At 36.0% G+C, this 15,030-nt stretch overlaps 1 long non-coding RNA gene and 1 pseudogene across 1 annotated transcript; both read left to right on the top strand.

Moving 5' to 3' along the window:
- The first annotated feature begins 241 nt into the window (after positions 1–241).
- Positions 242–1,691, top strand: LOC145219993 (uncharacterized). The gene is made up of 3 exons (XR_013857933.1): positions 242–407; positions 1,006–1,255; positions 1,477–1,691. It is a non-coding gene; the product is annotated as an uncharacterized LOC145219993 (long non-coding RNA).
- Positions 1,692–10,190: 8,499 nt separating this feature from the next.
- Positions 10,191–11,380, top strand: LOC145217783 (uncharacterized; annotated as a pseudogene).
- The last annotated feature ends 3,650 nt before the right edge of the window (positions 11,381–15,030 follow it).

The raw sequence follows: 15,030 nt of genomic DNA, 5'->3' as shown, positions 1-15,030 counted from the left end.
ATTACATCATTGCTTACAAATATCAGTGGTACATTGACTTTAAGCAGTAAATAAAAACATTTTGTTGCATTCTCGGAATATCGAAGCATAATCAAGTTCGTCTGTTCGTGGAATACTTAAAAACCTACTTTTTGTAACACCCGACGTTTAAAAACAAGATTTCACACTGTATTTATTTACAACTGTCGTTACCTTTCTTCCAAAAAAAAATGACCTGCATTTACCCCCATTGACTTTTTTCTATAGACTTCCGAGGTTCGATTTGTTTAATTTTGTTTAGTTGTTTACATGCGCTTGCCGCTGTAGTTGTTTCCATAGTGCGCGACGAGCCAACAAGGCGCTACTGGACTAAGGGTTGCAAGGATATGGTGAGAGCGAAACAAGTATCTAACGACAATCAACAATAAGTAAGTAAATTCAATCAACGGGTATAAACTACGGGGAAGAACAAAATTATCTTACAACCTACCAACCATCAGCCGCAAAACTGGGTGTAAGCGAATTTGCCAACCTGTAAATCTCCACGAATGGGCTTCGTTTGCGATTTAAGATGGTCAACAAAACAATGGTTGAACAAGATTCACTTTACGGATCACGCCTGACCAAACATCGCTTTAGGCGATTTTCTGTTCGAGTTGCCGCTCTGAAAAGGTCAGGCTGCTTGACCTCTAATAATTCTTTGTTCTCCTTAAGCCATTTTGATAGAAACGCTTTTATAATCTCGTGTCTTAAAGTGTACTTATAGTACGTGATATCGTAGTCATGGTTATGTTCTTGTTCTCGTTTAATTTGCGTTCGCTCCGCATTTTGAGTTGTGCACAATTTGTAGCTATCCGTAATATATTTTTATTTTTAATACATCAGTGGTGTTACCAGGTCTACATCAGAACAGCTTATAGGGATACTTTACGTGCGACCTGGTACACTTGGTAATTTAAATCTGATATTGTCAACACAAACGGCGCATAGTTCGCAACAAGACCAGTATATAATTTTGTAATTTAGATCATCAACTACCGACCAGAACTTTAGGAAATGAAGATTCAAGTAGCTAAGTTTGTTACCTTGTATGTGGCGATGATCTGTTTTGCGCATCTGTCGTATGCGCTGGAGGGAAACTCACAAGGGCAAGAAGGCCCAACGAAATATTGCTCCAATTACCCTTGTGCCGCTAATGCCATTTGCGTGAGCAATGGTCTTGGTTATACTTGCCAATGTATGGCTGGTTTTTCAGGAGACGGGACCGTCTGCAACCGTAAGTGTTTTTTTTATAGTTGCGTTTACTAAAGTTTATCAAAGCTTTGTAGGTGCCGATTTTTGGAAAGAGTTTTGTTCTAGTTTCAGTATTTGCCTTCCTCACAAAGCATGGGGGATGAAATTTGAAAAACACCGTGTTTTGACTGATCTTACTAAATGTTTTATTAAATAAGTTTTAATTTACTTCTTTGCTAAAACTATTATTTTTTACAATTGCAGCGATAGCTTGATTCTTCCGATCGAAACAAATGGACTAGACAAGACAGTTTGGAACAACAGCATGACTAAAGCACATTGTGTGATATGTTTCAATATTTAACATTAAAATTTGGGCGAACTACAATTACGATTTTATGTCAATAATAAGCATGTGCTGGATACTTTTTGTGAATATTTTTAGCACTTTAATTGGTTTAAAAGTCTTTGTTTCATTACGATTCGTTTGCAAGCACCGGTGTATGTTTGGAATCTCAACGATTTGGCAGACAGTTTTCGACAATAATAGTTTATCTGGAAGAGGTTGACTTTTTACGGCCGTGAGTTTCACATTTCCAATCTCTACAAGCCGTTCGCGTCTTTCGAATACCAAACAAAAGTATAACAGTTTTTCTCAAAAAGTGTTCCAAGTCATTTATTTTTACGTAAGTGCGCAACATTTCTAAAATAGTATGAAGCAAATGAGAAAGTAATCTGTCAAAGAATTTTAAAATGAATCCGTCCTTGCTTTATCTACGTCCTACGAGTTAGAACCTTCAGAATACTTCTAGGCAATTATCTTTTGCCCACCGCTAGGCAAACTAGGTTTTTAACCTAACCTTAGCAACTTCACCGCTAAAGCAGATATTTTTAATGAGTTTCTTAATTTGATGTTGAGAGGCATTTTACTCTCGGCTCAATATTCGTATGCGTCGCCCAAACGAACTGGACATAGAATATATAAACAAGTTCAGGAAAAAAAGTATTGTTTCTGGTTTTTATCGGAGAATGGCGGAAGATATGATACACGTTGCAGAGACTTGGGGAAAAAACGGTTTCAGCCAAAAGTCAAATCAAAGTTTTAAAAACGATTTGTTTTGAGCAATTTCCACCATGCACTTTATTAACCAAATAGATAAAGCTTTACAAATGGCAACACACATTGGCACATTTTCTTACTAATCTCAAAGGTACGTCTATCACCAATGCGAACAAATGCGCGGTTTGTGTCAATTTTGGTAATCACCAAAGCTTTGTGTCCCGAAATTACTAATAAAAAAAAGGTTATGTGCAGCTTTTTGACATCTAAAAAAAATTGATATGTCCTAACGCCGGTAGTCGTGTACCATAAGCGTGGCAAGCAATACTTTGGCTCAACCAAAACCAAGTTGCTATCACGTTGGAATGCCCATCGCGCAATTTGGAAAACGTTTGACTGTCGGCAAACAACGACCGAGTTGCGCAATTGCGCCACTATGCGGACAACCATACTGCCATACTATCAAACAGAAAATACACCTGTGTTTTAATGTCGTTTTTACACAAATGCATCCTGTCATACTTTTAGATATCTGAAAAGTAAATATCTTTAAAAAATGATTCTACCACCAGTTATTTGCTCATTGCTGCTTTCTCATTGCTTGTTGTACACCTCACTTTTATTCTTTTTCCTCGTCTTTAGGTCGATGACATTCCACTTATTAGTTACGTTACGTCTTGCCATTTTCTAGTTTTGCTAGTTCTTTGCCTCTGAGCTTTGCACGTGTTCAGTTTGTATCGCTGTTTTGACCTCTTTTACTATACACCACTTCTTGGACAATCTTACTATATGTTCGCTTTAGATTTCAAAAAACGTATATTATCGTGTTCGGGTAAACTAATAGGTTCGAGTTGGTATGCAGTTTTTAAATTGGTTTAAATCTACCCATCAACTCCACGGTCTGCGCTGCGCGACTGCTTACGATTCGTTATTTTTGACAAATACTGTAGCTGTTATCGCGTGTATTTTTTGTTACGTTTTTCTAAATGCAATAATTTCGTGGTGGCGGTCGCAAAATTATATGGGCTGAATTTTTAATGCTCAAAATATGGTGGAGATACTAACTGAGGAACTCAGAGTAGCCAGGTTTGCTAATTTCTGGCAGGTGGCGCACACAAATAATTTAAATGTAATTTGTGTAAAACTGCTGACGGTTATTAGGGTTGGTCTGAGGTTTTATAATAATAATAATAAAATGAACCCAAAAACCTAACTTTTTATGTTAAATTGAGTCAACGTCATCCCAGTCTCACCGTTTTTTTTCTCAAATAACACCTGCCGCAAATTAGCAAACCTGGCTCCGCGGGTTTGGTTCCTATTCGACTGCCTAAATTATTTTACCTTGGACAAAGGTTTTCGTCTTTAAAACTAATTCGACTGCCTAAATTATTTTGTCTTGGACAAAGGTTCTCGTCTTTAAAACTATATTTAGGCTAAAGAATGTTTGTCATCTTAGCCGCTTTTGTCCACGTTTGGCCTATTTAATCTACGCACAACGTTTTCGAAATGGGAGTCCGGCAAATTTCACCAATTTTCTGAGGGGGGTGACAAAACACCAAACACCCCCATATAACATCACCATTTTATATGCGTTACAAAACTCAGTATGACACATTTAAAGGCAGTAATATTTATTGTGAAAATTGTGATGTTAAAAAATGGCCGGAAAGAAATCAGTACTGTTCTGATTTGTTTCGCAATAAACTAATTGCAATAGTTTTAAGTCGAATTTGTGCCACATCTTGTATGATGACTGGAAATCTTGGCCGTCATGCATTAGTTGGATCTTTAGAGGACAAAAAATTATTGTATGAAAAATATTTATTGTTTTATGAAAAGCTGCGAAGTAAAAATGTAAATATTATATGTGTACAAATATTTCATATCCACCGTTCTCAAAAGAGATATTAGAAGCTGAGGAAAACAACAGGATTCCAGTGGTCCGTTCGAAGTTAAGACGAGAATCTGCAAGATTTTTTTTAACTATGAAGCATGATTTGCCGAACGAATACGACAAACTGTGCCTACACCTAATTAAAAGGTTTCCTCAGTTGGAAGATCCTTTTATCCACGCAGGGCCAATGCATCGACTTGTATGTTTTTGAACATGTGTAAATTTTTAGTACCTTACAGGATAAGTAAACCTTATTTTTTGTCTAAGCTCGTCTAAAGAAAGATCTTAGCCAAAGTGTTCGAATTCACAAAAGGACAAAACATGGCTCCATATCGAACACCTTGCCTACTTTAGGTGAAATTATGGGGTTTCTGGCTGAAGATGGAGACAAAAATGAGAGCTTGCTTTCATCTTTGAAAATGGAAATCCAAAATGAAATTTCCAAGTCGCGGAGTCGCTAGGTGAATTTAATATATCGTTGCTCATACATATTGTTAGTAACACTGTGTAATTTCTTGCAGAATCACGTACGAAACCTAATTAGGCAATTAGCTCCACTTTTGAAAAAGTGGATAACAGAAAAACCACGGAAAATGAGTAAAGTTTAGAATTTGGATTCCTCCAAAAAGCCTCATGTGGTAAATATTCAATGAACATTATGATTGCTAAATCTGTATAAGCAAACCTGATATAGTAGTTTCACTCTAAAAACATGTTATCTCTGTGCAGCAGTTTTAGGTGTTACATGTGACACCTATTTTGTTGTTTGTAGATAATTGCACTTGGGGCTTTCTATTATCCCCCACCATTCCAGATTTAGAACAATATAGCCAAGAAAAGTAGGAAGAAATCTTCAACATGTAAATACCATTGCATATGTAATTTTTTTATGTTACATTTCAAATTTTTTACCATGTTAGCATATGTTGTTTTGCAGCCTTATAAAGACAAATTAAGCAATTAATATGCCAGATAATGGGGAACCATCTGGCAAACAAATGCTAGCTCTGCTGAGATACGCAGAGAAAGAAGTCGCTCAAAAGCAGAGCAAGAGCATTTTTTTCTTGGCAAAGGTAGGGAATTGTACTAAATTCACATAAAGTTCTAAAATACTTGTTTCCATGTGATACTTACAGCAAAAATGTTATTACAATTTGTATGTTTGTTTAAACATGTTGTAATATTGGCTATTTTCTTAAAAGGACCAACCTGGAAACATGCCTAAGTATCCATACATTGTTCTCAATGAAGATGGCAGGCAAAAGGTACTTCGGGTTGAAACCTTTTATGATAGATTGGCTTTAAATTTTAATTAATTGTTTTTTGAAATACTTAAAACTAATGTGCAAAAATTCACTGTGTGGCAATTGTTTTTTTTTATATTCAGTGTTCCTTTATTTTTGTTCTTTCAAACTTTTCTTTCCTATTTATTATGCACTGTTCCGTTTTTCCTATTTATTATGCACTGTTCCGTTTTTTTTTGACAACACGCGTGTTCAAACAACCTACCAGGTGTGTCGTGAAACTGCAGGCGTAGACAACACGTTCGTTTACTACCTAAACCTCAATGCATGTTGAAGAAAGTTCTTGCTAAAGAGTATATTCGTTAACTTGCCATATATTTTATAGTATATTCTGTGTAGCGTGTCACACCTTAATGTTTTTCGACAGCCCCTATTTGGCACAAACTATAACACAGGGCCGTACAACCATGACGACTTGGCGGCCACAGGAATGCTGTTGTTTTAACACTTGATAAGAATTGAGATTGATTATGTGCCTGAAAAGATTCAAACAACTTTATCTTAGTCGTTTATAACGTCACAATAAGCCTACAAACCTAACGTAGGCCTAATCATCTAAATCCTGTAAAGGTACAATTTAATCACAATAGTCTATTTTATTTTACACGGGTGTTTTCGTATGTTCTGTCTGTAATGTATCCTCTTGGAACATAGATTTAGATATGCAATATAGTTTCTTGAAATTTTCCACAAAATTTAACTATAAAAAGAGAAAATCGCATGAACAGATGACGAGTAAACATGAACAAGAACATCATTAACTTTAACAACCAAACGAAGAAACAGCAACAACAGTCGGTAAACAAGGAGAAATACAAAACACAACTGTGCCGCATTGGATTGTTCGCAAATGTGCCCGGACATGTTCTAATTTTACACTTTTCACCAACATATTTTCATACATTTTCATTGCAGGGACAACTATTAAACAAAACAATACAAATAAGTCTCCAAAAATAATTCAACGTAACGCTTCAAATTATAATACCGCAAAAAAACACAAGTAGTTTTTTACTAACTATAACATATAAGTGGACGAAAGTATGTTTTTTTAAAGCAGCGGCGTTTTTTTTTACTCTATTGTCCTTTTCCACATTGGCCACATTACCGTTGTTTTCTTTGGTGTGAGACTTTTTAAAGCAGTGGTTCCCAAACTTTTTCATATTTTTTTCAAAACGGTCCCTTTGCCATTATTTCGAGGCTTCTACTTTGATTTAAACTTATTTAATGGCACAAACTGACGCCATATAAGATTATTGAATTACTTCAACCGCTTCGCGGTCCCCCCCAAAATTGCCTCACGGACCCCAGTTTGGGAACCGCTGTTTTAAAGCATCTCTACGACAGAATCGATTCTCACAAACCCCCAGACATTACATCGATAGTGTTTTTCGTTGGTGTGAGTCACCATGTGTTTTTTCAAATCCCCACTGCTCCTGAATCTTTTCTTGGTCGCAATGATGCTTTTTGACATTGGTGTGGGTCAACATGTGTTTTTTTAACAACCCGCCCGTGATAAATACCTTTTCACATATATCACATCGGTGGCGTTTCTCATGCGTGTGAGTCAATATGTGCGTTTTTAAATTTTCGGAGCTATTAAATCGTTTTTTACAAATGTTACATTCATGCGGTCTTTCGTTACTGTGGATCAACAAATGTGTCTTCAAATAACCTGTCGAACTAAATCTTTTCTCACAAACTACACATTGCTGAGATTTCTCTTTGGTGTGAGTCAACATATGTCTTTTCAAGTTGCCATAGCGTCCAAATACTTTCTCACAAACATCACATCTATAGGGTTTCTCTTTGGTGCGAGTCAACATGTGTCTCTTCAAGTTTCCGTAGCTCCCAAATACTTTCTCACAAACATCACATCTATGAGGTTTCTTTACAGTGTGAATCAACTGTGGTCGTTCGAACTGATCAGCTTCTCCAATATGTTCTTTTAAGATCAGTTGAGTTTTAAAGCGTCGCGTTGAGTTTTTATTTTCAGAATGACGTTTGTATTTCAAAGAGGAGAAACCTGTACACTTCGATTTCATTTCCAGGTTTGCCATTATGATCCTGCAAACTTTTTGAACAATCGATCTTTTAGGTCTCTATATAACTCCTTATACCTCAAAAAGTTTTTTTAAAAAAACAACATGTAAATAATATTCTGCCACGGTCCCAATGTTCACAGCCTGAACAATAGTTTTTGGCTCTGCATGTTTGCTAACATTCACTACATCTGATATGCAATAAATTTCTTGTGTCTTTTATTACCACAATCAACTGCTGCCCTCATTCCCTTCTATTTCTTTGAACTCCACTGCTAAATCAGATAAAGTTTGATTTGTAAAAAAAATCGGATGTAGAAACAAGTGGTGCGAAAACAACACAAGTCTTTTTAGCCTCCGAGTTTCTTTGTCCCCTACCATCTTCTGTGTTTGAAGACAGGGGTGCAAGGAAACTGATAAGGTGTTAAATATGTTTTGTTGCAAGGAAAAAAATGGCACCCACTAAATGGAACTAGTTTGACTGTGCCTGTCTTCCTCGAGGGTTAAAACTTCGATATTTTCATACACAGTACCAGTCAACATTACAAGAGTTTAGAAGATTTAGTTTTACGACATTACGATCTACATGCTTTTCTGAAGCGAGCGATACACCTGAAAACGACATGGCATTGTTAGTTGTCATGTGGCCGATCTGATAAACTTGTATGTAGCCGAATATGCGAGGGCTGTGCTTCTACAGAGTGTTTACAACTATGCAAGCATGATGGTTAATAGAAACTTACTACACATCTCACGGGAGACAATTTTGAAGTCTTGTCCAACCAATAGCCCGTAAATTTTGGGAAAAATCTGGCTACACTCTCTAACAACCCCCTAATGCAAACTGGTGGTGCACGAGTTTTTTAGTGGTCTACAGGACGTCCACTAAATTTGGTGATAATCATGTTGAAAGAGTATCAAAATGTTATTGTATCTAACTTCTTGAAAATCGGGTTTAAAGAATTATGTCTCAAGTCCAAATAGTAGTTTTGTATGCATACTTCGATCTTGCTAAAAAAATGGTCCACGATATTATTATGGCTGGGGCTGTGGTCCATGGCCTGGAACGTGTTGAGAACCCTGACATTTAACTATAACTTTCTGTAAGAGCGCACAGTACTTCACTGAAACAATACCTTCCCGTCAGCAAGATTGTATATTAGTTGTGTAAGATTCATTGCTCCAGAACGCTTTAAAACATCAGTATTAAGTAACAAACAATTTACCAACGCAAACCTCAAAGGTAAAATCAAACAAACGCGGAAAAAAAGGTGCGACAATCTTGTGGAGAATTAGAACGTAGAGAGGATGTTGGCTTGCATCGTTATGTGTTTGATCTTCCATATCACTAATTAGTTGACACCCCTTCTAAATCTTTTTGCTTTGCGTCAAACAGATAATGCAACATTTTAACACCCTTATCTAAAAGAAAATGAAAAAAAGAACTCTAAAGCTAAAGTGATGTTTTTGTTTTGGCACCAGCTGTTTCTGCAAATGCCTTTCTATTACAAGCTAAAATTACTCAACAGAATAATGTGACTGATGCTTTAGCCGTCATAAGTATTAACAACATTTTTCGACATCTGTGATGGCATTTAAACATCGCGGGAAATGAAATCAGCAGTCGATTGCAGTTCATATTACGTAGGCTGATGTAAGCAAAATATAACAGAACGCTAGGAATTTTTGCTGTTACAGTGTTGGCGAAAGAAGCTTATTATCACAAGCGAGGTTGAAGTCCTGGCATTTCCACTCAGGACAGCAACATGAACGTTAGAACAGACGATTGATAATATCAGGACTTTAAAAGTGCGTGAAAAGGCCTACTACATTATTCGGTATGCACGAGCGGAACGGTTGATTACATCGTTATTTTATTTCGTTGTTAGCAAAAGAATTATTATAAAAGAAATGCGAAGAATAATAATTAAAGTTTTTTTTTTCAAATAGAATGTAGGGGCAAACGGTAATTAGATATTAACGCAAAAGTACATAAGAATCTAAAACTTCATTTGAATATTTGAAGATATAAGTAATGTTTCACAAAAACGGTCAAGAACATAATATTGATTGGGCAGGATAAATTTGGCACATATTGCACCAAAGTAGCATGTATTATTGGAAGCTAGTTTTCTAGCCTGCTGAACGCGGCTGTGCCTTTGTTCTAGAAAAGCCATAAAATAAAGATAGAACCGTTACGCTAGTGTGAATTCGTCACAATCACCGAAAAGTGTAGCATGTAGTTGATATGTTCTGTGCGACAGCATCTCACGTAGGTTGTTAAAATCTTTCCATCTGGATCTGCTTAGGTTTCTAATATCCAATAGGAGAACCGTTCAAACAACGGCCGACCGGATCCTTTCTCTAATAAGTGGGACGACGAAACGTTGACTAAGTTGTTTTAATTGCCAAAAGAGTTAACTGTCGACTTGTTTCAGACATTAGATGTTTAGTGTTTAGTTGTTTAACTACTAAGAAAAGATGAAAACCCTGGATTCGGAATCTGAGCAACCATCTTCGCAAAAGGAAAACTCGTTTCAAGTATCTTCCAACCAACAACAAACTAGAAAAAAAGAAAGTGATTACCAATGCGAATTTTGTAAAAGATGCTTTGCAACCAAAAATGCTTTCAAAAATCACCTTTGCGCCCACACTTGGGATGTTTGTGAAAAGAAGAATAGTAATGATAAACATTTGGAAACACAGAAGTAAAATCTTAATATTGAAAAGAAATCTCATCGATGTGATGTTTGTGAGAAATTTTTTGGCCAAAGTGGACATTTAAAAAGACACATGTTGACACATACTAAGGAGAAGCCCCATCAATGTCATACTTGTAAAACAAGATTTGCACAAGGTGTACATTTAAAAAGACACATGATGACACATACCAACGAAAAACCTTATCGATGTGATGTTTGTGAAAAAATATTTGCTCAAGGTAGTCATTTAAAGATACATATGTTGACACATACCAACGAAAAATCTCATCGTTGTACTGTTTGTGAAAAAGTATTTCGCGAAGGAAGAATTTTGAAAAGACACATGATGACACACGGCAACGAAAAACCTTATCGTTGTGATGTTTGTGAAAAAAGATTTCGCCATCGAGAAACTTTAAAAAAACATATTTCGGTACACACCAATGAAAAACCTCATCGATGCAGTGTTTGTGAAAAAAGATTTACCCACAGTGGGAATTTGAAAAGACATATGTTAAGACACACCGAAGAGAAACGTCATCTCTGTCTTGTTTGTAAAAAAAGATTTGCCCAAGGTGGAGATTTGAAAAGACACATGTTGATACACACCAATGAGAAACCTCATCGATGAGAAGTTTGTGAAAAAAGGTTTGCACAAAGTGGAAATTTGAAAGCACACATGTTGACACACGCACCCACCAGAGAGAAACCTCATCGATGTGATGTTTGTGCAAAAAGCTTTGCTCGTAGTGGAGTTCTGAAAAGACACAAGTTGATCCACGCAGTTGAAGAGAAGTTTTAAAAAGCCCGATGTCGACGCACATTATTCCGAAATCTCATCACACTAAAGAAAACTGTGTCAGCATTGCTTCTGAATTGTCATTAATGTAATATTTGTAAATAATTACTAAAACATTAAAAATACATACAATGAATGTTTAGTGGCAAACATGTTTGACAGAGAGAACCTTATCACTTTTGCTTGGGTAAAATATTTTGGCCAGAAATACTGCCAGCTACGTATTATCTTGTATATCCCATGAAATAAAATAGGTGTTGTTATGTCTTTACAAACTGTTCATGTACATAATGATTTCTTTTTGACTTTTGCCCAGATTTAACACAACACGTTGTCATTTGAATACACATTCGCTTTGCTAACGCAACCGAGACGCTGACACAGAGACAGGCACTAAAGCCGAGTGCACACTGCCAAACGACACGACAACGATAGGGAAATACCCACCTGTCGCACGACGGCCTCCTGATGATCTAAACCAGGGGTGTCCAACACGTGGCACGCAGAGCATTTGAAAATGGCACGCGAGCTTTTGCACATTCAGATAGTAAACATTAGGATTTTGTCACGCAAAATAAATTTGATTCTTATTGGCCTTTATTCTAAATTCTGTAAAGATTACCAGTGGTAAAGTTACACAACCCACTAATTGAATTGTTCGATTTTGACAAAATTTAAAGCCTCCTTACCATAGGCGTAGAGCTTTAAAAAAATGCCAGGGATGCGTCTTTTGATCAATAGCGCCGATACTTATACCAGGTGCAGTATATATGTACCCGTACGATACTTCGGCGGTATGCGACTATATACCAAAGCCTTTTCTGTGTTTTAGCCTGTAGTTTCTGTCACATTATATTGTAAATAGTCACTTGATACATTTCTTGGTGCAAATAACGCATGCACATACCGAAAGGACGATTTGCCGAATCAGTCATTTTAACAACGATTTAGTTTTTAAAGAACTTGTTACGCAGGAAATAAAAGTAAAGTCAATTCACGTTTCAAATATAGCTGGCCGAAACTTAGGTTATCTTGAATCAAGTTTGGGCCGTTGCAGTGCTTTGCAAACGGACATTGAACACGGCTTAGGAATCGGTAATGCAAACGTACATAACAACATCTAAAAGCGGCTATAAACCCCTTGCATTGATAATGTTGGCTCATGGAATTTATTAACAAAAAAATTGTAATCACTTTTATTTCAATAAGTTGTTACGCCACATAATACTAAAACGTTAGGGAACGTGCCATGTTTATGTCGCAATAAAATGCCCGTTTGTTTCGAAACAATTGTAATTGTTGCGTTTCCGATATCTGTTCAATTAATTACGTGACTACAAACGCATTTGTGTTTAGTTGAAAAAAAAAACATTTTAAACCGACACTTGAACAAAGATAAGTTTTTGACGCACACAAAGTTATCCAGTGCCCCATTGTTTTAACCGTTTAGAAGGGTTCTACATATTGGCCAAATATTCGGATTGAGCCCGTGCCGTTACGACGTTTAAGACATGGTTTGGAAAACGTACCAAAGGCTGGCACGCGAGTATATTTTGAAACCAAAATTGGCACGGCGGTGTGTTAGAGTTGGACACCCCTGATCTAAACCGATGCCGACGATTACTATAGATGCCCAATGCACATTGGTTACGATTGTCGGTTTACAATCAATACACCACTTATGGCTTAAATTGTTTAATTGTAGGTAATAAACTTAAACTAATCCATGACTTACAGACTTAAATTTTTCCAAGCATAGCTTAAACCAATAACTTCTTTCAATAAAAAATAAAATGAAAACATTCAAGTGAAAAATACTGCTCTTGTATTTACAATTGCTTCTTACAAAATATGACAATGATTAGGTAAAAGGGCGGTATCAAAGAAGTAGAAACACTGAAAGGAACATGAAGAAAACTTAACACTTAAGAATAAACACTACAGAACAGTGCTAAAACATGACAAGTGTTTGGCAGCAATGAAACCCTGAATAACAATGAAAAAAAATGTGCATAACACATGGTATTTACAAGTTTTCTAAATGCACTAAAATGTCTGAATACAATGTATCTGTAATTTGTTGTATGTACAAGCCAACTACATCTGGTGTTTTTGCTCTTAATTCAGCTGCTACAAATGCGGCTTATCTGATGATGATGGAGCACTTAAAGTGTTCAACCTTTCGTTAGATCTCTGGCTCACACTCCGCATTTGACCCTGCAATAGAACAAGTTTAGTACCATTACCAGTTTTCTTTGCAATTGATTTACTCCACCTGAATTTTCACACCACTAGCTAATGATTTCTTGGCCCTTTTTGCATGTGGTTCTGTTGCAGATGAAGCTACTGATTCAGGACTGACAGGAGGCTCACATTCAAGTGAAGAATTTAATGCACTGTCGATTGTAGTGCTGGAATTTCACCTTGAGAAACATCAGTTCTATTGCCACGGGGTTCTTCATTGATTGAAAATTGTCTTTGGTGCTATCTTTGCCAATACGCAACGGATGGAACTAAAATTTTGTATATAAGTTTGAATTAATTATTAAGATTTTTAGATATTTTAATCTGATACTCATTAAACTTCATTTGTGTTTTAAAAATAAAAATGTTCTCTGCAAGTATTAAGATCGGTTCCGCTTAAACGCGACCACTAAGATTTCAGCGTTTACAATGGAAAAGGATAGAAAAAAGTGGTGTTGTCGTATGTTTTTTCGTGTTTACGTAAAGCTTAGGCTTTTAAATCGGATATTAATGGTTGTTAAACAAACTAGATTACTTTTTAAAAGATATAAAGGTAAAACACCCATCCAGCTGATGGAAATACAGGCCCAAGGTAGTGGTAGAAAGCGAGATTTCTGATATGACCACATGTGTTCAGTCAAAATTGGCTATAGGTTAGTTTAAAGTTGTGCTGCAGGTTTTTGTCGACAGCTCTCTCCTATACTGAGAATGTACTGACTGAAATACACTACTCCCAAACGATTTATTTGTCTTACTATTGTTGAACTGAACTTAAAAGGGCTGTGGTAAAACTTTTCTTTTGAAACTAATGTTGTGGTGAGTTTTTTTTATAGAATACAGTGACTTAAGAATGATAATAAGTTGTTGATAGGCTCTGACTTAAGAAGATGGAGTTGTGTCACCACAGCAACATGCTCAAACTCATCAAATGTAAAACCAAAACACAAGTATATTGTTACTATTAAATCAGCAGTTTCTGTTATGTTTTGTAACAGACTAGATTTGTATGCACCTTGCTACTTCAAAGTTCAGAAATAGACAATTCCAAAATGTATCTTTTATACCTTTTTTATATTTTTAAGCGAAATGACAAAATTGATTGCATTTTAAATGTGTAAGGCCTGACATGGTCTTTATTTGATGATGACTGATTATAAAATTTTGTGCCATTCCTTTGAGAACATTTGCTGTTTCCAGCTTCATCCTGACAATTATCAAAATAATATATCTGGAATTAACACCTATGAGGTTGGTTAGTTTGAGCTGCTTCAATCGATATTTAAAAAAAACACAAGTACCACAACAAAAGGCAATGTGATAAAATTTATTGCAGTTTAAATGTGTTGGGCATAGCATGGTCTTTATTTCTACATGATAGATTTTAAAATTTAGTTACATTCTTTTGAGAATATTTGTAACTCCCAGCAATATCTGGAATTAACACCTATGAGGTTGGTTAGTTTGAGCTGCTTGAATCGATATTTAAAAAAAAAAAACACAAGTACCACAACAAAAGGCAATGTGATAAAATTTATTGCAGTTTAAATGTGTTGGGCATAGCATGGTCTTTATTTCTACATGATAGATTTTAAAATTTAGTTACATTCTTTTGAGAACAATACATCTCTTTTCGCAAATATAATCTATAGATGTTAGCAATGGTTCATTTTTGTCATGCACATCCGAAAATTTGGTAGCAAATTTCTCACACTCAATCGCCACCTGTGTCGTTTTTTTTTCGCCTTCGGAAAGTTTCTTTCTTCAATATGTTTT

The sequence above is a fragment of the Phallusia mammillata genome, chromosome 3 (assembly GCF_965637545.1).
Source record: "Phallusia mammillata chromosome 3, kaPhaMamm4.hap1.1, whole genome shotgun sequence".
NCBI classification, from domain to species: domain Eukaryota; kingdom Metazoa; phylum Chordata; class Ascidiacea; order Phlebobranchia; family Ascidiidae; genus Phallusia; species Phallusia mammillata.
The sequence above is the reverse complement of the archived record's forward strand: the minus strand, read 5'-3'. Positions and strand labels throughout refer to the sequence as shown.